Below are 24,263 nucleotides of genomic sequence, written 5' to 3'. Positions count from 1 at the left end.
GATGAAGTATCTAAATCGAGTCCCATTGTTTATCTTGAATTCTCCAAGGAAAGCAAGGAAACATGCAAATGTTCACTGAATAATGCAAAACCACTACACTGGAGGACAGATGCCTGGTGGACCAGTCCACTTCTTGCCTGCTTTCTCACCTGCACCACTTGTATCCTGAAGTGAATCCCCTCCACTCCCGCTGGGCCACCTCCACACGGAAGTACCCTGTTGCCATTTAATTAAGCCTAGGGACTGTAAGAGGGGTTGCTAGGTATCTTCTTACAATGTTGTGTTTTCCATTCCAGAAGTGTGGTTCACTGCTCAAATAATAATATTTAGGCATGAATTGTTTCTGTCCACTTCCTTCCATGGAGACTTGGCCAGGGGCAATTAGCAAGTCCTGGCAAGCTGCCATTCAGAAGAGAATGAAAAGAAAACTAACAGTTTTGGGAAACAAGTAGAAATTGTTTGGAGAAGTACATGTTAGAAGATTATCATAAGCAAACTGTTGAAGAAATTTACCAAATTTAAATGATCCAGCAGGGGAAGGGGGGCGGGGAAAAAAGAACCAAGAGAGAGTAGGTAACGGTGCAAATTTCCAATGATGAATGTCATTATATTGTATACCTAAAATGTACCAAGAAAAAGATATACAGTTAAAAAAAATAAATAAATGATCCAAACCACAGAACTCTTATGAGAGTTTTTGTCACCAGTGAAGTCAAGATCAAAGCACAAGAGAGGAGTACCTGATGAAGGAGAAAGTTCAGAACCATCAGGAGAGAAAGGAGGGGAAGGATATCTATGCCACATACCACAGCCCCTGCTGCTGTCTCCAGTAATGTGGAGAGGTAAGGGGCTGAATATTAATATAAAAAATCATCTCAACAACAACCTGATGGTTGTCAATAGAACATTGCCAATGTGTGCTCTGCAAAATCTGTAATGACCTATACGTCAGCAATAGGAAGAAACATGTCTCATGCATTTATTTATTCAATAAATACCTTTATTCATTAAATAAGCGCTGTTGGGCATCTTCTGTCTGCCATTTCTATGCTACGTATTGTCTTTCTAGCAATGAATAAGATAGGTGAGGAGCTTCCTTGTTAAGAATGAAATTGATATAATTAGCAAGCACACATATACATAAATTAAACTCAGCACTGAGCTCCATGACAGACACAAAACAGGGTGAAATAGTAGACAGTGTCTGGGTATGTCAGAGAGGGCATATAGGAGGAAATGAAATATTGGCAGAAATTGAATGAGGACAAGAAGCCAGCTGTGTGAGCATGTGAAGACAAAATACTCCAGGGAAAGGGACCAGCAAACACAAAGGGCCAGAGGTGAGATATCAGGAGCCACAAGAACCCAGAGTGCTCTTCTGGGTATCTTTCTGATCAAGTTAAAGACCCTACATTACATTGATACGTGCATACCCATGTTTATAGCAGCACAACTCATGATAGCTAAATATTGGGAATGGCCTATAAGCCCATCAACAGATGAGTGGATAAAGAAAATGTGATATTTATACACAATAGAGTACTACGCAGGCATAAAGAAAGATACATTTGAGTTATTTGTAGGAAAATGGATGTACCTTGAGACCATAATGTCAAGTGAAATAAATAAGACACAGAAGGTTAAATATCATATGGTGCTCTTATATGAGAAACTCAAAATATAAATAATTTAAGGAGCAAATAAAAGATAGTTAATAGGATCCAGCGAGGTAGACTTTGTGGAGATGGAAAAGGGAAATGGATACAGGGAGACTTTGCGGAAGATGGCAGAGAGATGAAAGGTTGGGAAGGAGAAGGGGAAGTAAAAATGATTAAGATATAATAAGTACATATACCAATTTCCCAAGACAAATATAATCATCATGTACTGCAAACACACAGTAACAAAAAAATTTTTAAATAAGGAAGCTTATTTAATCCATCGTGGGTAGGGGGATTTTAGGCTGGGAGTTGACTGTATTTTTTTCCTACTAAATAAGAACCAATGTTATCTTTCTTATTGTGTGCAAATTCAAAATTTGTGATTTTTCTATTTACGGGTAACCTGGAATCATGTGGGGTGTCACAGTAGATCCTTTCTGGAAACACAGGTTACAGCAATGAGTGCCTGGCTAGAGAGACAGTAAGCATCCTCCAGGGCCTCCACCTCCCTGTGTTCCCACCCTGCCATCCTGTACTCAGGACTCTCAGGAAGAGACTGAGACATGTTACTTTGTGAAAGAAATGATCCCCACAGAAAACCCCACTGCTAGTGCTTGGGATGGAAGTGAGGAAAATTAGCCAGGATTTAAACAAATGGTGATTCTTAGAAAGAAGAGAGCTTCATGTGGAAATTTTAGTTTTGTATTTATAGATTTACTCTTTTTCTGCAGAAGTAATTTGTTTTTCCTCAGCCGTGCTTTATTGCATTCACAAGGAATAGTGAGTGTTACTTTGGTGGTATTTGGCGACTGGAGGATTTGTGAAGCGTGGATCTTTAAATCTCCTCAAAATGGACCATTCCCCGGAAGAAGATGCACTTAGTTTTACTCAGCACAGATCTTGAAGTTCAACAGACTGAAACGTGAGTCTTGCTTCTCTTTGTTTTCTCTTTTTACCTGCGTGACCCTGTGCAGATCACTTCACCACTCTTCCCCTCATTCACACCACTGAAAAATGGGCATAAAATCAGGAGCTTGTAGGATTTTTAAGTAGAAAAAAATGAAATAAAGCAGACAGAGCACTTGGCACAGGTAATTATTATCACCATGATCATTATCGTCTCCTTCACCTGCATCATCACCTTGGCCATCATGGCCTCCTTGACCTTCATCCTCATGGCCTCCTTCACCTTCATCATCATTATCAGCCTGAGGTGGTGGAGCACAGTGCGAGGAGCAGGAGCACAGTGCACGGAGCAGGTGTAGGAACCTGCTCACTAGTTTGAATCCTGGCTTTACTTTTTCTACATATGTGATTTTATGCAAATTTTGATATTCCCTGATTCAGTTCAGTTTCCCTGTGTCTGAGACAAAGATAGCTCCTACCTCATAGGATTGTTGTGGGGACTAACCATACACACACACACACACACACACGGACTGTACAAGGAGCAGGTAGTCACTATGATTGTTTCCATATGGGCAGGAAGGTGTGTCTATATTGATATTTAAAAATGGACCTCATATGTTTTAATTATTAAACCTTGCTCCTGAGATTTGAAGCCAGATGTATGTGGATAATGATCTGTTAATGTCTTGCTTCTCACTGTCAAAGACAAATGTGATGCCCCAAATCCTAGCTACCCCCTGCCTGCCCTGTGCCATTCTACCCTTCCTGCACAGGCCCAGGAGATGGCTCCCAGAGGATGCACCAAGCCTGCAGCCCAGCTGGTGTGTGCAGGGGGGAAGGAGATGGGATTCCAGCTGAAGCCTTCAGCCCCACCTTCCCCACGACACACTCCTCTCGGTGAACCCTCTAAGGTCTCAATAATTCACTGCAGTCACCATGCTCAGACAGGTTGCTTAGAAAAGCAAGTTCTGAGCCAAGGGTTTTGGCAGGTCTTGAAATATTTCCTTCTGTGCCGCTGCGATCACATCTCCATCATGGGCACCTGGGAGTGCAGCAAGGCATAAAGAAACAGGAGAGGAACAAGGAACAAACACAGTCCTTTGTTTATAATTCACCCTTGTCACAGAGAGCCCAGGCACAACTGATCTGGCTTGTAGTGTGAGATCTGGGGCAAACGAAGTACGATGACTTTTGGTTATACCTATTTTAATTTTCCCAGGTAAATAAAGTGTGTTTCTACTCCCAGACTTAGCTACTGATTGCTTCTGCAATTCCAATGACCAATGCTCAGAAAATGTATGCATTCGACTCAACACTCCACTAGCTCCTACAAGATTTGTTACCAATATTTTTCTCCAGAAAATGCTGGAAGGTGATTTGGGGATTTGGTGGGAAGCATGGAGGACACAGACAAATATTTAACAAGAATTCAGCCTGAATTCCCTGTGACAAATTAATGTGTGTGGTGTTTCCAGGGAAAGATATTGTAGAAGCCACATTAACTATTAAGGCTCAAGGGAAAAGGTAAGTGTATGGTGTTGATATTTAATATATTTTTAGAGAAATACTGAGTACACTGAACCTATTTTCCAAATTGTCAAAAACAAGGAGGAAAGAAGGAATAGGACAACCATAAGAAAGCACAAAGGGGAAAGAAAAGAAAGGAAAACCTGATCAATCAGGTATCACTCTGTCACAGTGTGGGAGATGAGTTTCACTTTGTGCATTGTAGATCCAGTGGACACAACTGCCACCTCTCTCTCTCTTTTACACACACACACACAAACACACATGCACAATGCATGCACACACATGTACATACACACACTGGCTGGACTACACATGTAATAGCTGTTAAGTCTCAATTATTTACTGATCCCTCAAATACTACTATGGTAATAATATTAGCCATCAAGTACTGAGGTTTCCTGTACACTAGCTATCATGATACTTTGCATTAATTACTACAGTATTTTCATTCCAAATTTATAGATGATGAATCTGAAAGATGGGATGATATTTTTCAGTCAAAAGTCACTCACATCTTACATGGAAGAGCCACATTTTTAAATCATACCACTTGACTTCAGTCTGGACTTTGGCAATCTACGTCTTTATTTCTCTATCCTCAAGTGAAAGATGGAAGGAAGTGAAGGGAGGCCCACAGGGCTGTGCCACCTCTTATGGCCCCAGTGACACCTAAGTCAGAGGCAGATGAGGAGCTAGAGCTCAGCTAACTTGACTGCCAGATCAGTGGCCTCTCCTTTGCACTCCCGAGCTTTAACTTTTAGTCATGAAATCTGTCACCACAAGTCAACTTCAGGCTACCTCTGGCCTTGCAATGAGATTTAGGGGGAGGTATCTGAGCATACACTAAAAAATATTTTGCAAAAACCTGCCTATAAATATTTTTGAAAAAGATGGCATTAAATCAGTTCAGATTCTAGATTGTTGGTGATAGGATACAAGAGATGATCAAAAATATAGTGAATGTTTAGTTTTTTCTTTTAAAAAATGTATTACAGTAAAAGACATATTGTCATGAATCCTAAAAATATTCCCTATCACTTTAAACATACTTATCATGTTGGTCTTGCCACTTTCTGAAGTACTTCTGGATGCCTTTTTTGAGTGTCTTTACAAGGTACATATGATTTAAAAATGCAGTAAATGCTTCTGCTGAGTACCAAGAACATATGATATGTCTTCATTCATGTTATTCACTAGATCTGGCACCTTACAACTTCTGGCTTTTCTCCAAAGTCAGAATGATTATAGAATGCAAACATTTTTAATCAAATGAAGACATCGAAGCAGTCAATGAAAACAGTCATGAAAGAAGACTTCCAGTACTGCTTCAGAAAGTGGCAAGAGCCATGGGATAAGTATGTTTGAAGCCAGGATGGGTATTCTGAGGGGATTAATGACAATGTACCTTTTACTGTAATAATTTTTTAAAATTTAGACATTTCGCTACATTTACGATCACACCCTGTAGCAACTAAGATGAAGTTAAACAACAAATTGAGCAGGAGATGGGATGTGTGTGAGGCTGCCATACTGTCTCATACAGTTGGACCTGGCTCCTATGGTCCAGTCTTCATTTACTGCAGGAGCTGAGATAATGCTTCCATTTCTCTCTCATATGTTCCTCTCTCTTTCTGTATCTCTTCTTTTATCTCTCTCTCTCCACAATCTCTTAAATTAATTTTCCATTTTGTTAGTTTATTTTTCAACTAGCAGTAGGGTGAATCTACACCCTGGCTTGGATCCCAGCCTTCAGAACCTGTGAGGTGCAATCGCACACTTCTGTTCACCTGTGGGCAAAGGCAGTTGAATATTATCCATGGATCTCTGATTTTTTAAAAAACAATTTCCTACCCACTTCAATATTTATCACATATTCTCCTTGGCTTCTTTCTATCAGTTTTGCTGCTTTCTGCACTTATGCTTATGAATTCTGTCATTCCCAACTTACAGATCAAGAAATGGAGTCTGAGGTCAAATAAGCCAGATGTACCAGCCTACAGAACTAGTAAGTGACTGGACTGAAATTTAAGTCTGTCTCAGACTCAGATCCTATATTATCAACATTTTCTGTACTCATCTATATCTTATTATGTCTCACAGTTCACTTCTAAGTTTGCACATATGTAAAATTAGATTGATTGAAATTTGGGCGAGACTCTTCTTAAAGGTCAAAACTTTTTCAAACATGCGGATGATTTTTTAAAAATATTTTGAAAAAATAAAGAAAACACATTCATGTGTGCAATAATTTTATTATTTATAAGTAAGAGGAATATTTTATAGTAGTTATACCACTTTCTGACCATGTGGATTTGGACAGACTGCATAGCCTACCTCTGCATCAACTCCCTCATCTATAAAGTAGCACAACAGTAGTGGCCCCCCCTTGACTGCAAAGATAAAATGAGTTTCTATTTGCCAAACACTTAGAGAAAGCATTAAACAATAGTAAGTACTGCATAAGTTTTATCTATTATCATTAACATATTTCCTCAATCATAGTGATTATACATTTTATACTACCAGAGATATACTGATTTTTCAGATGTGGCTAGATATATGTTCAGAAATTTTGAGATTAAAAGGTTGTGAAACACAAAGAGAGGAACAAAATAACTTCTGAGCTCTCCTCCAAATCGAGCACTGTGTGAGAAAACAAACAAAAACTCTTCTTCCACCTCTTTAACATCTCTGACATCACACAGGGACTTCTCAAGGGTTCTTTGGTATTAAAAAGTAGTTCAAGGCACATGATATTTACACGGAATTGCAAGGTCTTTGAGACAGGAATCACAAGTGATCTGGGTTTGTAGATACAGACCCCAAACTTCCTCCCTGCTCCAGTGTGACAAACACATGGGTAGTAAGTGGTGGGTGTTCATCCAGCATGTGGGGAGCGAGAAGAGAAGTAGGAAGGAACCTGCCATGTATGTGATACCTGCTTTGAAAGCAGGGACACCAGATAGAAAATGCCCAGAAAACAGTTGCACACGAAGACCAGAAAATGAGAGAAAGGGTTGAGACTGAGAACAATAATGGATTTGTCAACAGGAGCCTCGCATACAGCCCAATACAGTCACACTAGCCTGCAGTAATGCTTTCATTTTGTCCTCCCTGCTTTCTTCCTTTACTATACTTACTACCCTGCTCAGCTTCTGAGGGCTTTCCAGGCACTGTGGCTTTCCCTCCACGGTGCCTCTGCTGTCTCATTTTCTCTCTCTGTGGCTCTTCCCGCCTGACACTGTCACCAGAAAACTCTGAGCTGGAATCCAGGTCGATGCCTGTGCTTGTGTTAAACTGCATGTGACCAAGGCCAGTGTTGACTTAGCACAGTGAGGAGAACATAGCCCCTGGGTCATTGTCCCTACCAAGGCTTAGGTCCTCACTCTGCTGCTTTCTGTGTGATCTTGGGCATGGCCTCTGTATGCTTCGCTTTATTTCTCCAGGAAGTGGGGATAATAACAGTACCACTATCTAACTTATGGGTTATTGTAAGGAAAAAATATACCTGGAATTGTGCCTGGCACATGGTATTCATTACATAGTAATCTTCATTTGTCCTAGCATAAGCTCCTGCAAAATTTTTATTCTCCCTACAATGTGACAGGACACATTTGTTTTCCTTTTGTTGGCTTCCTCTTTCTTCTTCAGTCTCAGCTGCAACAATGCCATCCTAGGAATATCCTTTGCCCCCACTGACCAGCTCAACTTCTCACTCTTTGTGTCTATTTAATCTTAGATGCAGCACACCAGCATCTAGTCAGTACTCTTTTACTCCACATTGAAAAATCCAATCCCTTACCTCTCTCACTGGACTAGGCCTCCTAAGAGCAAACACGGTGGGTTTGATACTGTTTTAATCCAAACATCTGGTCTCCCCACAAAGTGAGCCTTTGTCTCCCTTGGTGGTGTATGATTTGGTGTGGTGGACAAGCAAAGCCTCGGGAGGAAAATCAAGTGTGGCTCATGCCCACCTCTGCCATCCCCCTGGAATAGATCATGTGGGTGCCACACCCATATTATTTCTCACATATTCACTGCTATGTTTTAATTTGGGGTTTCACCCTGTCTCATTTGAACCTCTGCAAATCACTTGACACCACTCTTACTTTGTTTCTTCTGTTCCAATTGTTTCTTTTCCTCAATGCCCTACATATTGCAGGATTAATCTTCCTGAAATTTAAATTTCATTACTGTTTACCTCTGTGTCTCTCTCATTAGACTGAATGTGTTATAGCTTTCACTACGTCCGTTGCCCCAGAATGATGTCTGAGGCAAAACAGGTGCTCAAATTACTGAACTTCACTCTTTTTCTTTCTTTCAATGTTTATATCCTCAAAAAAGAATATGCTGTATGTCCACTAGGAGGGAAAACAGATAAATACATAGTGGCAAATTCACAGGAGATGAAGTCAAAGAACTGAATCTATTTGCACTGACATCCATAGATCTAAAAAACAGAATCTTAGGTGACTAGAGTTCATTTCAGAGTAATATGGATAGTATGACACAATTTATCTCAGTTAATGCTGCGTATGTTTTGGCGGTTAGTCAAAGTATGGAAAAGATGAACCATATGCACAGAAAGTTATTTCTTCTTAGGAGGGCCAATAGAAAAATGACATTGAGGCGAACAACATGTTGAGTTCAGCTTTATTTAAAGGGGGGGCAGAGAGAGAGAGAGAGGGAGAGAGAGAAGGAGAGGGAGAGAGAGAGGGAGAGAGAGAGAGAGAGAATCAAGATCTATGAATGAAAAGAAACTTAAATAAACCAAACTCCACAAAGGAATGAGCTATTTTTCATACTCTTTTTTTGTTTTGTTTTTGGTACCAGGGATCGAACTCGGGTCCTTGTGCTTGCACAGCAGGCCGCCAAACCACTGAGCTAAATCTCCTGCCCAAGGAATGAGCTATTTTTAAGAAAGAGAAAATTTTTGGCTTCTTTTATCCATGGCAAAGAAGAAGGAGCCAACCTGCCATAGATTGGAAAGAGAATCAGTCACACTCAGCCTCAGCCCTGTGGTCTGGGATAGTGACTGGGACTCTGTGGAGCCCCAGTCAGAATGAGCCTGCCCCAACCTGACAGCTCTTCACCTTGGGTCAGAGCTCCACTGGCCCCAGAGCAGCAGCTAGTGGGAAATAAAGAATAAAAGAGAATGAAAGAGAAAGAAATAGAGTGGAAGGAGCCAGAGGGTAATATTGAATCAAGAATTTGCATATGGGGCAATATTAAACCAACTGATATACATGTAAGTGGAGCTCTAAAAGAAGAGGAGATGGAGAATGGAGTAGTAGAAACATTTGCAGAGAAAATGAAAAAAATGGTGCAAAGACTAGTGCATAGATGAAAAAAGTCCATCAATTCACAAGCCTATTAAATGCAAATGAAACTAAAGACAGGCATGTCAAACTACTGAAAACCTGTATTTCACATTTTCTGTGAAATCATATAGGCCAACATTTTACTTCAAACACATCTTTAAAAAGTCTGTCACACTTACTCGATACAGACTAAGTACTTGTTGATTAGTTGAACGAATGAATGAATGATGTTACTTATGTGACTACAATTCATCAAGGACCACACATTGCTTACTAGTAATGTAAAATAAATAAAATGGTTTTTCAACTCTGGACCTACTCTACTTGCTCATTTTATTGACATCAATGATTTGAAATTTGTTGAAAATTTGGAATAAAGGATAAATTTGTCCAAGAATTGTTAGGTGAGTGAATGCTGGGTGAGCTGGTTAATCGTTGAGTTGTCTGTCCAGGGCTTTACCCTCACCCTCCTTTCCCTTCCTCATCTCTATAAAAAAGTTAATCTTGACTCAACAGGTGGGAGGAACCATCGGCTGCTGTTAGAAGTATGGCATTGCCAGTGGGCTGAGATAAGTAAATGAAATATTTTTCCTTTTATTTGAAGTGTTCCTTCTTGGATCTTGGATTTTATTTTGGGTTTATTTTCTGGGGATCGTCTCTCCTTAAATACCACTTAAGGAACACGGAAAGAGATTTTCTTCCTCTCTGAAAATCAGATGTGAACCAGGGAGGCACAAGCGAAAAGAACCAGGAGGAAGCTGCCAAGACTCATCTTTCATCCAGGCAAGAGAAGTTTCTTCTTCCATTGCCCTGCCTTTGATCTTTTGGACTTCATCAGATCCCTTAATAAGTGTTGTGTAGCCTCACTGAATTACCTTTTGTGACACTTACGATGCCATAGTTCTATGTGTAATATGAATACCAGATTATCATATCTCCTTCACTTTGAGATCCACTGGAGCTAGCATTGTGTCTGCTTTGTGCTCATGCAAGTGTGTGGAATGCCTGGGATATAGTAAGAGTTCAACAAACATTGTTGAATGAATGAATGAGCAAAGAATAAGTCTTTCTTATTCCTCGATCCTCTGGATCAGAGTGATGGCAGAAAATAAGCTATTGATTGGTGAGCAAAGGCTTTACTTAATAAGAATGACTTGACTCTTGCCTCATCTCTCTCGGGAACTTCTAGTTCCCAATTCACCAATCCATTTTTAGGTGCAAGCAAAACAAAGCAGGTTTGTTTCATAATAGTAAATTTATTCACTGTAAGTGACTAATATTTATCTATCTGGTCGTGTCTCCTTATTTTTTGTTATGAAATATCCTTTGTTTTGTGAGATGGTGATATTAAATAGTTGCTTGAAATGATGTATTAATTAGCAAATGAGTATTTATTTACTCTTGGAGAGCTTCCTAGACCTGCTGAACTTTTTGTTATTCCTTCAATCTGGCAAAATTCTGCACTTTCACCACTCATAACTTAGCTGACTTAACTCATGATTTAGGGGTTGGGTTAAAACCCACTCCTAAAATTATTTCCTCAATCAGATGATTTGTTTGATCTCTCTGTCATAGAATCCCATTGTGTTTGTCACTTTTCTTCCTAATACTCATGTTGGCATGTTTTTGCTAAGTCATCCTGAGTGTCCTCCATTCAAGTAGTTTACAGTTTCTATAAGCAAAAGGGTGGCATTCATCTTTTTTGCCAATGAGTCTTCTGGGTTTATTACCATATCTGCCATATAATGTGGGAGATGGCAATATTGATTATGCCCAAAGCAGGCTGTAAGCAGTGCACGGTGTGAAGAGTTAACTCAACAACTGACTTGTTTATGGAAGTGAGTCTGACTGAAGCCTACATGGCAGCTCAGAGTAACTCCTACGCAAATTCTATACCCAGAATTAAAACCTTCTTACTAGAAGGACAATGTTCTAATTGCAACCAAATATTATGGCTATTCTGTTCCTAATTAGAGAGTACTTTGTCTTATCTTTTACAAGTCTTGCTTACACTAATTTCCATAGAAACTACATGACTGCATATCCTCACCTGTAGTTCCTCTCTTACACGTAGTTTGCCTTTACATCAATTGTTTACCAATAAAAATCAGTGGCTTGGACTGGCCAGGTACAACTTTGTCAGTTGTACCGACATTGGTCATCCTGCTGCCCCACTTTCTGTCTCTCTCAGTTCTGTCTTTTAGGTTTTTTCTCCCTCAGGCCTGCATTGTACACAGGAGACTGGAGCCTATTTCAGAGGTTTCTGGTGATGTTTAAGGGGTTCCCAGTAATATATAGTTGCCCAATACAAATATTTGCTAAATAAATAAATAAATGTGTGCTACAGCCATTTAGCAAACAGGACTGGTTTTGCCTTTGGTCATAGTTACCCTAGAATCTACCCAAAGCATCCTCCCATAATTACCACCCACATCTTCCTTGGCAATGATCATACACAGGTAAATTAACCATGAGGCAAGATTATGGTGAATTCTTCTTTTTTTTTTTTGTACTGGGGATCAAACTCAGGACCTTGTGCTTGCGAGGCAGGTGGTGGCACTGCTGAACTAAATCCCCGGCCCTGTGGTGAATTCTTGATCACACGAAGTTGTGTCTTGCAGCACCTGTATATTGTGAAAGGAAAAGAACTAAACAGAAATTTTTATTTTGAGTTATCTCAAAAATTTCCCAGTAAGGGTTTTTTGAGCAGTTATTTTATTAAACTCTTTTATTCCTAAAGAATTTGGGGTAGCCAGGTGTGATGGCCCATGTCTGTAATCCTAGCACTATGGGAGGCTGAGACAGGAGGATTGAGCCCACCCTGGGCAACTCAGATATTTAGTGAGACCTTGTCTCAAAATAAAAAGTAAAACAAGGGATGGGACTGTAGCTCAGTGGGAAGGCCCTGAGATCAATCCCCAGTACTGCAAAAAAAGGAAGGGCGCTTAAAGAGATTGTATCATGGAGTCAACCAGGTATGGAGAACAATATATGGCAGGGCTGACTCCAAAGCTGGCTCCAGGACTCACACTATTCCCTCCATGTGACACGTGGCCTCCATCTTCTCCATGAGAAAGTCACCTGGCCCTAACCTAGCCTTACTTTGTGCAGGAGGAATAGGAAAGCCAGTGATCCCTTCTCAGTGGCACCCATCCCTCTGGTACTGGCACACAGGGCTCCTCCTCTCCACTGGAGTAGGCACACAGTGGCAGGAGCTCCCACTCAATCAGTAGGAAATCATCACTGCATAGCTAGGAAAATGGAACAAGGCAAGTTTTATAAGATCCACAATGACACTGCCGTGAAGGCCTCACAGCCAGATGAGTATGCCTGCTGGCCAGCCACCACACCACAAATGGCCCTCCTCACATTTGCCTAAGAAAACAAAAAGCTTTAATTGTGGTGCATAGTGAGCATGCAGGGACACAAGAGGCTCAGCTGGGGTACAGGGTGGAGGCAGGTCCAGGTTCCTAAGAGGAATCCCAATTCAGTAAGTCATAGAACTGTCTCTGCCCTGGGGACAGATGGGCTCTGGCTACCTGGAAGCCAGTTGACTTTCTCTACAACATCCCTGCTGCCTGCTGACTCTAGTCTCTCTAGAAAGCTCCTTGCCTCCTATGTGGCCTCTTTTTGGCCACCCTAGTCAGTATAGGATGCACCTCTATGGGGATTCTACATGGTGACCATGAACCATTAAATGACATTAATTCTCAATGAATGAAAGTTATCTCTTTCTTGGCTCTTCTTCCAATCTCCAGGCATCAATAGAAAGTCTCAACCCTTACTAATTTTAATACCTCTCTAACGTTTTCTAATCTTCCTTTTGGACAAGAGGGTGGAGCCCTGGGATCTGAGATCTTAGGCACACAATAGCGGGCAAGGGCAGCTCCATAGCAGTGTTTTATTTAATCTTACTCTTTACTACTATGTGTGATGCATGACATTTTCCCAGTTAAGTTAATAATGTAAGGTATATTTAATAATGTATTTATTTATATCTAACAAGAAAGCCCATTTAAATAAAGTTGATAGCTGATAGATAAGGTTCAGAGTTGAGAAACTATGTTGAGATTAAGAAACTACATTATTAGTGCACATTGTGGATTCCTTGAGAAGTAAAACATAGCATCTAAGGCAGTACAAAAATTACTACAATTTGGGAAACGTAGCTTGTTAACAGTTGAACGTTATTCACATATGGCTCCCAATCTCATCTCCTGTAAGCTTCTCTTCACAGGTCCTCGCAGCAAACACAGAATTTCATTTATCTCCTCTTCAGTAAGCTGAGGTTGTGATATTAAAGAAGACGATCATATGCCTAAAAGTCTCTTTTATCAAAAAAAGAAATCTCATGCCCTTAAATTATTTTTTTCATGGTGGTAACAGTGGTGAGTTTTGGTTCTTCTCACTCTTCTTATTTGCTGAACAATTTCACATTTTCAGCTTCTCTCTTAAAGAATGCTGTGCAGAACGGAGGATATAATACTGTTTTTTCAGACATCTCAGACTAAACACCTCATCTTCCCCATTCCTGCCATCTCCCTACTAGTTTGCTAGTACATTAAGGATATTTTACTTTGGTTTGTTTGTAATTATGACATGCTCTATGGATATTATCACACAGCTCAATGTCCAGAGAAGAACCTCAGCCCCAGCTCCCATGTTCTTCCATATGTGCTTAAGAAATCAGCCATTATGTTGAACTTAGAGTGACATACACCCTGGCTTCAAAGGCATATTACAAAAAGAGGTGACCCTTTGTTTGAAATATCAAGGCTGGACTCTTACTGGCTTTTATGGGGAGAGGTTTCATACAGCCAGCTTTATGGAGCAGAGGTGCTTAGCAGGGTCAATTCAACCATGAGACCATACAAGCCCACCCCTGAGGATGACAGCGAGTCAGCAGGACAGAGTGATGTAGGACAATCAACACCTAAATACTGTCTACTGCAGGAGGATAAAAAGAAATGTTGACCATGTTGTTCTGAGGTCTTCCTTTGCACTTGTCTCCCCAGAATACAAAGTGGGGATACAGGAAAGGTCGTCTAAGCCTGATTATCTTGTAGAAGAAGTTTGGCTAAGTCTCAATATCTTACCTCTACATAGTGATTGCATAGGGTCAGTGATTTTCTTTGTTTCCTGAGATGCTGGTTTTTATACCCTAACTATAGCTAGCCATACAACTTCCCCTGCACTGAAATCCTCTTTTCATGCAATCCTGAAATATATTATTTTACCAATCCAAATATGTCAGGGATTTTATTGCATTTGCATTTCAAACCTGATAAAATCATTTTCTGGGTGACATTTTTCCTTGAAGGCAACTTCAAATTGAATATTTTTTCCCTTGTTATCTCTCTCACTCTCCCTTTCCAGGCCAACTTCACTTTCAGATTGCAAATCACTCAATATCAAGAGAGAGACAATGATCCAGTGCTTCCATCTTCCCCTCCCCAGTGTGCAGAGAGGTTTCAGCTTTGCATTTCTGACTCAGATCTATCCTTACAGATAAGCCTTTGCAAGCATCTTGAAATATCTTTATTGCCCACATCTCACAAGTTGATTCCTGCTTTTCGCCAGATGCTACCAGTGAATGCTGCCTATCATGCCTGAAGGAAAGCAAGGCTAAGAGAGAAATGCATGTTTGTATTCCAGGATGACATCCTTCATCTGTGACCCTCACTCTTGATTTACTTTAAGCACTTGTAACAAAGGAGACAGGGTTGGAGTCAAAAACTTCTGGATGTGATATCTTTTTTGTGTGGAATTGTGGCTGACTTGCAAATGGGAAGAGCAACACTAAACCTCTTTGATAGTTTGGAAGATTAAGTAATGCCTCCTAGGTGCCCAGCACGAATGATGTTATTGTGGGTTATTTTTTATCTATTTCACATAATTTTTCTTTAAGTGTCTCAGGAAGATCTCTAACATGAATGATTTACACTGGGGAATGCCAGAGTTCAATAAGGGAAGAAAGGAAACTTGGAATCAAGTGATTCCTGTGTGGAGACACTTATCAATGAGTAACATGGAGACCATTACTTAACCTGCTGGAACCTCCATTTTCCCCTCTCTAAAACAGAATGAATGGACTGCAACTTGTAGAGGTTGGCAGGATACGATTAGCCATGGCATTTCAAATATCTGTGCCATCTTCAGAATGGTGTTTTTTGCTGTTGATAGTAAGAAGTAATTGGCATAGAACTTCTATGTGCCACGCAGTGTGCCAACAATTTTATGCATCTTGTCATGCTGAATCCTCACTATCATCTCATGCAGTAGGTGTCCTTTCTATTTTGACACACAAAGAAACTGAAACACTAAAAAGTCAAACTCTTTTTGACCCGAGTAGCAGAGCCACATTCATCCTTAAGGCATTGTCTTCACTGTCATTGTTCCTGTACTCACTCTGCCAGAGTTACAAGTTTTATAAAACCTAAAATTAAAAACTAAAGCAAAGGGAAATTACTATGATAGAAGGGAAAGAAATTTAACACTCTGAGAACAATTTTCTTGGCACTTCCTGGAAATACTAATTGAAAGCTTGTTTAAACAACCAGGACTGTCGTCCAGATGGCAAAACATACAATTAAAATAATTACCCCATTCCAGCAATCTAGAATTCCCATTTATTAGTATTAATATAGTATCTGTTCAGACAGAATCAACTTTTTAAACTGTATTCCTCTGGGAATATTTAGCACAGCCCCATAAGAATGAAGATGATTTGACTTTTGGACAAAGCCTTTTTAAAAAAATTTTTTTTCTGATAATTTTTTATTTATATTACCTTTAATCACCATTCATAAATACACCCTTTATATATTAAATCTTGGAGAATTTGTAGTTTAATGCACCAATGGACAAAGTCTTTATGTAACAAGTTTTACTTACATTCACCTTTGCCTGATAAGAACACGTGCCTAGGCATTGATTCATTTACCCGTCAATACTGTAGCCGGGAGCAGTCTTATTCCCATTTTATTTATTTATTTATTTATTTATTTACTTACTTACTTATTTCTTTTTGGTACTGGGGATCTAACTCAGGTCCTTGGGCTTGCGGGGCAGGCAGTGGAACCATTGAGCTAAATCCCCTGCCCCTTATTCCCATTTCAGAGATGAGTATATTAATGTCCCCTATGTCCATGCCATCTAGCTACTAAAAGCTAGTGTAGGAATGAGATTTCTTAACTTTTAGAACAATGCTTGTGTTTTTCCATTTTTTCTATTTCTTATCATTTTTTCTTTCCCTTCTTTCCTTTCCCCTGCCCCTCCCACTACCCCTACCCCTTTGGACCTTTTCTTCCTATTTTACATTATCGATTATTCATTCTAATCATTGGTACATTTTAGGCATACAATATAATGACATTCATCATTGGAAATTTGCACCTTTACATAATCTCTCTTGGTTCTTATTTTTCACCCTTGCCCAGCCCTCCCTTCAACCCTTCTATTCCTCCCTATTTACAAATATTTTTTTCCTATTTTTCCATTTTCTCATATTAATCCCATTCCCTTCTATCCTTTCCCCTAGCCCTCCCACTTCCTTCCCCTTTGCCCCTTTTCTTCCTATTTCACATTACCTATTATACGTTTTACCCTTATTTACACTTTGAGTTTCTCACACCAGAGAAACTATTTGTTATTTATACATGTGTGTCCTATTTATTTCACTTAAGAGTATCGCCTCAATGTGCATCCATTTAGCTATAAATGTCTCTAATTTCTCATTTTTTATGGCTGAGTAGTACTCCATTTTATTAAAAAACCACATTTTCTTTATGCAGTCTCCAGTTTGATGGGCATTTGGGCTGTTTCCAAGTTTTAGCTATCACAAACTGTGCTGCTATGAACATGGGTGCACATATATCACTGTGGTATGATTCTTTTAATTCTTTGGGGAAGATACCTAGCAGGGGAATAGCGGGGTCAAATGGGACTTCCAGTCCCAGTTCTTTGAGGTATCTTCATACTGATTTCCACAGTGGTTGCACCAGTATACATTCCCACCAGCAATGGAGTAGGGTTCCTCTTTCCCCACAGTCCCGCCAGCATTTGTTATTGATTGATTTCATGATAGCAGCCATTCTTTCTGGAGTGAGGTGGAATCTCAGCTTTGTTTTCATTTGCATCTCTCAAATGACCAGTGATGTTGAACATTTTTTCATGTATTTATTTGCTATTTCTATTTCTTTGTCTGAGAAATGTCTGTTCATTTCAGATGCCCATTTTTTGATTGGGTCTTTAAATTTGGGAGCTCTGATCTTTTTAAGTTCTTTATAGATTCGAGATAGTAAACCTTTGTCTGAGGAACAGCAGGTGAAGATTTTTTCTCACATTGTGGGTTGTCTCTTCACACTGCTGGTGGTTTCTGTTGCTGTGCAGAAGCTTTTTAATAATAAGAGATCCCACTTGTTGATTGTTTGTGCTAGTTCATGGGCAACTGAGGTTTTGTTCATAAAATCTTTTCCTACACCGATGTCTTCAGGAGTTCTACCTAACCTCTGTTCCAACTGGTTCAGAGTTTCTATTTTTAATATTTAGATCTTTAATCCATTTTGATTTTAGTTTAGTGCATGGTGAGAGATATAGGTCTAGTTTTAATCTTTGGCAAGTTGAAGCCCATTTTTTCCAGCACTATTTATTAAAGAGGCTATCTTTCCTCCAGTGAGGGTGTTTGGCTCCTTTGTCGAAGATGAGATGGCTGAGTGTGTCTGGCATTGTTTCTGCATCTTCTAATCTGTTCCACTGGTCCTCAGGTCTGTTTCTTTGCCAGTACCATGCTGTTTTTATCACAGTAGCTTTGTAGTAGAGTTGCAGGTTGGGGATTGTGATACCCCCTGCCATGTCTCTGTTACCTAGAATTGCTTTTGCTATTCTGGGTCTCTTCTTGTTCCAAATGAATTTTTGGATTGATTTCTCAAGGTCCATGAAGTATGCTCCTGTGATCTCAGTTGGAATTGCATTAAATATATATAGCAGTTTTGGAAGTATGGCCATTTTCACTATATTAATCCTTCCTACCCAGGAGCAGGGGATGTCTATCCATTTTCTGATATCATCTTCAATCTCTCTTTTCAGAGTGCCGTAGTTTTCAGAGAAGAGATCTTTGATTTCTTTCCTTAGATTGATTCCTAGGTATTTCAGTTTTTGGGATGCTATTGTGAAAGGAATTATTTGCCCTAATTCTCTCTCAGTGAGTCTGTCATTCATGTAGTGGAAAGCTATTGATTTTTGTGTGTTGACCTTATAACCAGCTACTTGACTGAATTTGGTTATTAAGTCTAGAAGACTTTTGGTGGAGTTCTTGGGGTATTCTATATAGAGTATCATGTCATCTGCAAATAATGACAGTTTGACTTCTTCATTTCCTATCTTTATTCCTTTTATTTCTTTCTCTTGTCTAATTGCTGTGGCTAATGTTTCCAGAACTATATTGAACAAGAGTGGTGATAGTGGACATCCTTGTCTCATTCCTGATTTTAGTGTGAAGGATTTCAGTTTTTGACCATTTAGTATGATATTGGCTGTTGGTTTTTCATAGATGGCTTCTATCAGTTTGAGGTAGAGACCATCTATTCCAATTTTTTGTAGGGTTTTTATCATAAATGCATGTTGGATTTTGTCAGATGCTTTTTCTCTATCTATGGAGATAATCATATGCTTTTTGTCCTTGGCTCTATTGATATAGTGTATTACATTGATTGATTTTCGTATATTGAACCATCCCTGCATCCCTGGGATATATCCCACTTGATCAGAGTGTTTGATCTTCTTGATGATCTTCTGCATTCTGTTTGCCATTATCTTATTAAGGATTTTTGCATCTATGTTCATTAGTGAGATTGGCCTATAGTTCTCCTTTTCAGTTGGGTCATTCTCTGCTTTGGGGATCAAGGTGATGCTTGCTTCCAGGAATGAATTTGAGAGTATTGCTTCCCTTTCAATTTCATTGAAGAGTTTAAACAGTAGTGGCAGCAGTTCCTCTCTAAATGTCTTGTAGAATTCAGCAGTGAAGCCATCAGGGCCCGGGCTTTTCTTAGTTGATAAGTTTTTAATTACATTTTCAATTTCACTGGTTGATATTGGGTTGTTCAGAAATTTTAAGTCTTCTTTGTTCAACTTTGATAATTCATATGTATCTAGGAATCTGTCCATTTCTTCTGTGTTGTCCATCTTATTGGCGTATAGGTTCTGGAAATAGGTATTGAGGATCCTCTGAATTTCTGCTGTGTCTGTTGTAATTTCACCCTTTTCATTCCTAATTTCATGGATTTGGGCCTTTTCTTTCCTTTTTCTGATAAGGTTGGCTAAGGGTTTGTAAATTTTGTTGATTCTTTCGAAGAACCAACTCTTGGCTTCCTTGATTTTTTGTATCATTCTCTTAGTCTCCATTGCATTGATTTCTCCTCTGATCTTTATAATTTCCTCCCTTGTATGAGCTCTGGTCTTGTCCTGCTCTTCTTTTTCTAGAACCTTGAGGTTCAGCATCAGGTTTTTTAAGTGGCCTCATTCTGTTTTCCTAAAATGCATATTCACTGCTATGAATTTCCCTCATAAGACTGCTTTCATTGTGGCCCATAGATTCTGATATGTTGTATTGTCATTGTCATTTAACTGAAGGAACTGTCTTCTTTAATTTCCTCTGTGACCCATTGGTTATTCAGAAGTGTGTTGTTCAATTTCCACGTGTTTTTTTTTTCGAGTTTCTTTTGCTATAGATCCATCATGTTCCTCAGCTCCTCTCTAGATTTATTAATCATGTCTTTCACTAGGAGCACAATTTCTCCTGTTATCTGAGAAATTATTTCTGATTTCATTTTTTCCAGATCCCCTTTTGTTGCCAGTTCAGTGGGTCCAGGTGGTTGAGTATCAGAGTGTTCCATCTCATTTCCCTTTGGGGTTGCTGTAGGTGATCTGGAAGTCCGGTTTTGAGACTTATTGACGTATTTTCTCATTTTGACTGGGGGGGGGCGCTGTTGGCACCTGCACGGATTACCTCCTCTGAGCTGGGAGAGGTGGGACAGGGGCCGGGAGCAGTGGTAGGGATGGTGGCCCAAAAGCCCTTTCCTCTGGGCTGGGAGCAGCAGGAGGGATAGTGACCAGGAACCCCCTTACTCTGGACCAGGAGCAGTGGGATGGCGACTCAGAAGCCCCTATCTCTGTGCCGGGAGCAGTGGGACTCAGTACAGTGGTCTGGTGGTCCGGTGTCCTCTGTGTCTTTGTAGTGTGGAACCAGGTGGCTGTACAGAGGAGCGTGGCGGCGGGGGGGGGGGGGGGGTGTCCAGTGGATTGTTGCCGGGGTGCGGGCTCTAAGGTAAGTTTTTTAAAGAAAGTCAGAATATATTTTCTTGGTTTCAATTTAAAGCATTGATTTAATTCTATCATCTCCCAATGATTTAGGTAAATACATATATACATATATTTATATATTATTACCATGTATATTTATTCATATATATATATGACTGGTAATAATTAGAAGACTAGTCTGTGTGAAAAGTTTTATTATGAGAAAGGGAACATTCTGGGTAAAGAATCAAAGTAAATATTTTCTTCTTCAAAATATATTTGAGGAAGAGCTACACATTTCTAGACCTAGCTGCTGAGAAGAAAATAAAGATAAAATTATCTCTCTTTTAATGTTACCTTCCTCTCTTTCTTATTTGACCTCCAGCTGATCGACTCCAAAAGTGACACACTGTTAGAAGTGACTTCCTGCCCTAATTTGGCCTTTTTAATCAAGTAGAAATGTCTTCCAGTGGGTAAATTCTCAAGCTAACAACAGAATAATGGGAGATAAACACTTATTGAAGGCTGGCCATATGCTCTGGTTGTCCCCAAACCAGTTCAAGTTTACATCTGTTTCCCCAGCATTCCACCTAGTTAACATTCTTCTTTATGAGCAAAAGTGCCCCACTTTAGTAAATAAATTACATGGCCACCCTACTCCAAGGTGAAATACACATGGTATACAAAATTCAAATGTAGAAGAAAGAACCCCAAGGAATGCAGAAGGACATTCTAGAGGTACTGGTAGGGAATAAAGCCAGTCTCCCTACTTACCCAGATCGAGAGGACAATTTCTGTATGAATCTCCTGATAGACCAGATTAACAACACTGAATCTGAGCAGGTGCTTGATAAATCTCTCAGTACTTTTCAGAGGTTAGTCATTTGATAATATTATGGATAGTAAATCACTGTTGAAGTAGTGCGAATTAGTAAATGATGCTTGCCCAATGGGGAAAATATGGTAAACTATCAACCCCTGATTTCTATTCATCTAATTTCCATTAGAGACACCACAGACTGTTTGCTCACGTTTTAAAAAAAAAGAATTGAGGACTTCTGGGTCCAACTAAGATGGAGTAGAAATGCTCCACTCTCCCCATTGGTTACAACTAAAAATCCCCAAATAGAATATATAGTGAAATTATCTGATAACTCCAGAAAATTAATGACATCAGGAAAAGAGGAGATGAAAATTAAAACTATAATCAATAGGGTAAAGAATGTTATGATTCTTTTTTCCTGTATTTCAGGCTTATGTTTGAGAGCACCTTAAATCTCAGGACTGCTTAATGTAAGTGGACAGAAAAATCTCTGGGAGAAATTCTCTCTTTCTTTCTAGGTGATAGAAAAGAGGACCTCTGAAGATAGCAGAGATGGGAGGAACCCCTATATAGTGTTTTTCTCCATATTTTCCCTGGTCTCAGCACAAGTGGTGATTTGGAACATGTAATCTTGAGCAGTGGGTGGTGGTGGAAGCCCTACAGACACTTAAAGTCCAAGATAAAATCCTTTTCTCTGACCAGAGAAACTGAAAAGGAAGAGGGATAAGTATTCCTGTTGTGTTCTCTCTCTCTCTCTCTCTCTCTCTCTCTCTCCGTCTTTCTCATTTTTTAATCACTGTTTTGAACCCTAGGGGAACCTAGCTTCAGGAAATGTATGCCAATTAGGAAATCTAAAACCCAGGTTTTATATTCAAAGAACCAGAAAATGGAGTCCTTGTGAGCCAGTGAGTATAGGTAAAATTACAAAGAGGCAGAAATTGGAAAAAGACTACACTAAATCCTATAACTGCACTAGATCCTGGTCTCACTTCAAAGTTACACATGTTAGAATTGACTCGAGAGAACAGAGGAGGCTCTGAGAATGAAGTTATTGAGGATCCGCATTGGCCTTTAGGTGATTCATCTGAGGGGAGGATCAAAAGATACCTCCAGCTGATCAAACCTTCCAAAACCCTGACATTAGAGCCAGCCCACAGAAAGCAGGTCACAATCCACAGTCCAAACCTAACATTGTCTAATAAAAAAATATGAACACTCTTCAGAGGATTGTACAGGATCCAGATTCTCATAGTCTAATATTCAAAATGATGAGAAAAGAATTCAAATTTATCAGATATAAAAATAATCAGTGCAATCTCAATCACTTTCAAGGAACAAGGCAATTTATAGACACCAATTCCAAGATGACTCACATTTTTGGAGACTAGGTGGACTTGAAAGTGGTTATTGAAGGCATGCTCCATAAAACAGGGATTACTAATCATTAAGTGAATGGGAAGATAGAAATACTCAATAGGGAACAAATATTCTAAAGGCAACTGAATGAAAATATTATAAGAACTATAACAGCAAAATAGTTAAAGAATTGCTGAGTGTGATCTGATCAATAATCAGAATCATGGTGATAAAGGAAAGAATATTTAAACTTGAAGGTAGACTAGTAAAAATTATACAGTCTGAACAACAAAAACAAAATTGAAAATATAAACTAAGAGAGTCTTTAGAGTCTGGTAGGACAATATAAAAAGGTCTAACATCTGTGCTTTTAGAAACCTAGGAGAAGAGGAGAAAGAAATTTATAAAAAAAAAAATGGAGAGTACAGCTGCTGAAAGCTTCCCAAATAGATGAAAAACATGCATTTAGAACTTCAAGAATGTAAAAGATGCATCAAATAGAATAATCCAAAGTAAACCAAGCTCAGAAAAAGAAAGGTGTTCAAAGTCACCAAACATGAAGAAATGATAAGATGAAGATTTAATTAAGCTGATTTGAGGATACATTCTACATGTATTGAATTATCACCATGTATTCCATAAATATCTAAAATTATTATGTGACAATTAAAAAGGGAAATATCTACTGAAAAACTCAAATTAATAAAATTTTAAAAGCAAAAACAAAAAAGACACATTATATTAAATAACTCCCAGATTTCTGCTCTGAAGCCATGAAGACCAGAAGACAGTGTAAAAACATTTTTAAAAGAACTGTCAACCCCAAATTCTATACCCAGCGAAAATGTCATTTAGGAATACTTTCATAAGATTAGAATATAACTGGTCACACCTTGCTGTGATGTAATGCTTGGCCTGACAATTACAACTCACAATGCACAAAGCAAAAGCTGATAGAACTGAAAAGAGAAACAGACAAGTGCAAAATCATATTTGGAGTCTCTATTACTTTTTTTCACAGAAAACATTAGAACACATAGAAAAGCAGTAAGAACATAAAACACTGTCAAAGTTGATCCAATTTACATTTATAGAGCATTCCATTGAACAAAAATGGAATATACATTCTTCTCAATTTCACAGAGAACATTTACTATGAAGAGATCTTATCTGTGTAATAAAACAAATCTTTACAAAATTAAAATAATTTGAGTAATAATATGTTTTCTTTCTAGGAAAAAGTTATACTAAAAAGCAATAAAGGAAAGTAATCAGGAATTGGTCAAATATTTGGAAGTTAAACAACATTTTAAGTAATTCATAGATCAGATAGGAATTATCAAGGAAAATAAGAAACAATTTTGA

The 24,263-nt window shown here is 39.0% G+C and overlaps 1 long non-coding RNA gene across 4 annotated transcripts in view; it reads left to right on the top strand.

The window, feature by feature from the left end:
• LOC110345744 (uncharacterized) overlaps positions 1 to 24,263 on the top strand; it is a 115,509-nt gene that overhangs the window by 22,863 nt on the left and 68,383 nt on the right. Inside the window, exons 2-5 of one of the 4 annotated variants that reach the window (XR_015447995.1) lie at positions 708 to 842; positions 2,393 to 2,583; positions 6,051 to 6,105; positions 8,934 to 18,053. This is a non-coding gene — a long non-coding RNA (uncharacterized LOC110345744). Of the gene's footprint in view, positions 1 to 48; positions 843 to 2,392; positions 2,584 to 6,050; positions 6,106 to 8,933; positions 18,054 to 24,263 lie in introns of those variants that run through there. The other 3 variants (XR_015447997.1, XR_015447996.1, XR_015447998.1) reach the window with 3 other exon arrangements.

Source organism: Heterocephalus glaber, unplaced genomic scaffold, assembly GCF_053883595.1.
Source record: "Heterocephalus glaber isolate CG9 unplaced genomic scaffold, H.glaber_assembly_v1.0 deba00001781, whole genome shotgun sequence".
In the NCBI taxonomy this organism is placed as follows: Eukaryota; Metazoa; Chordata; class Mammalia; order Rodentia; family Bathyergidae; genus Heterocephalus; species Heterocephalus glaber.
Note: the sequence above shows the minus strand (reverse complement) of the source record. Positions and strands in the feature narration are given on the sequence as shown.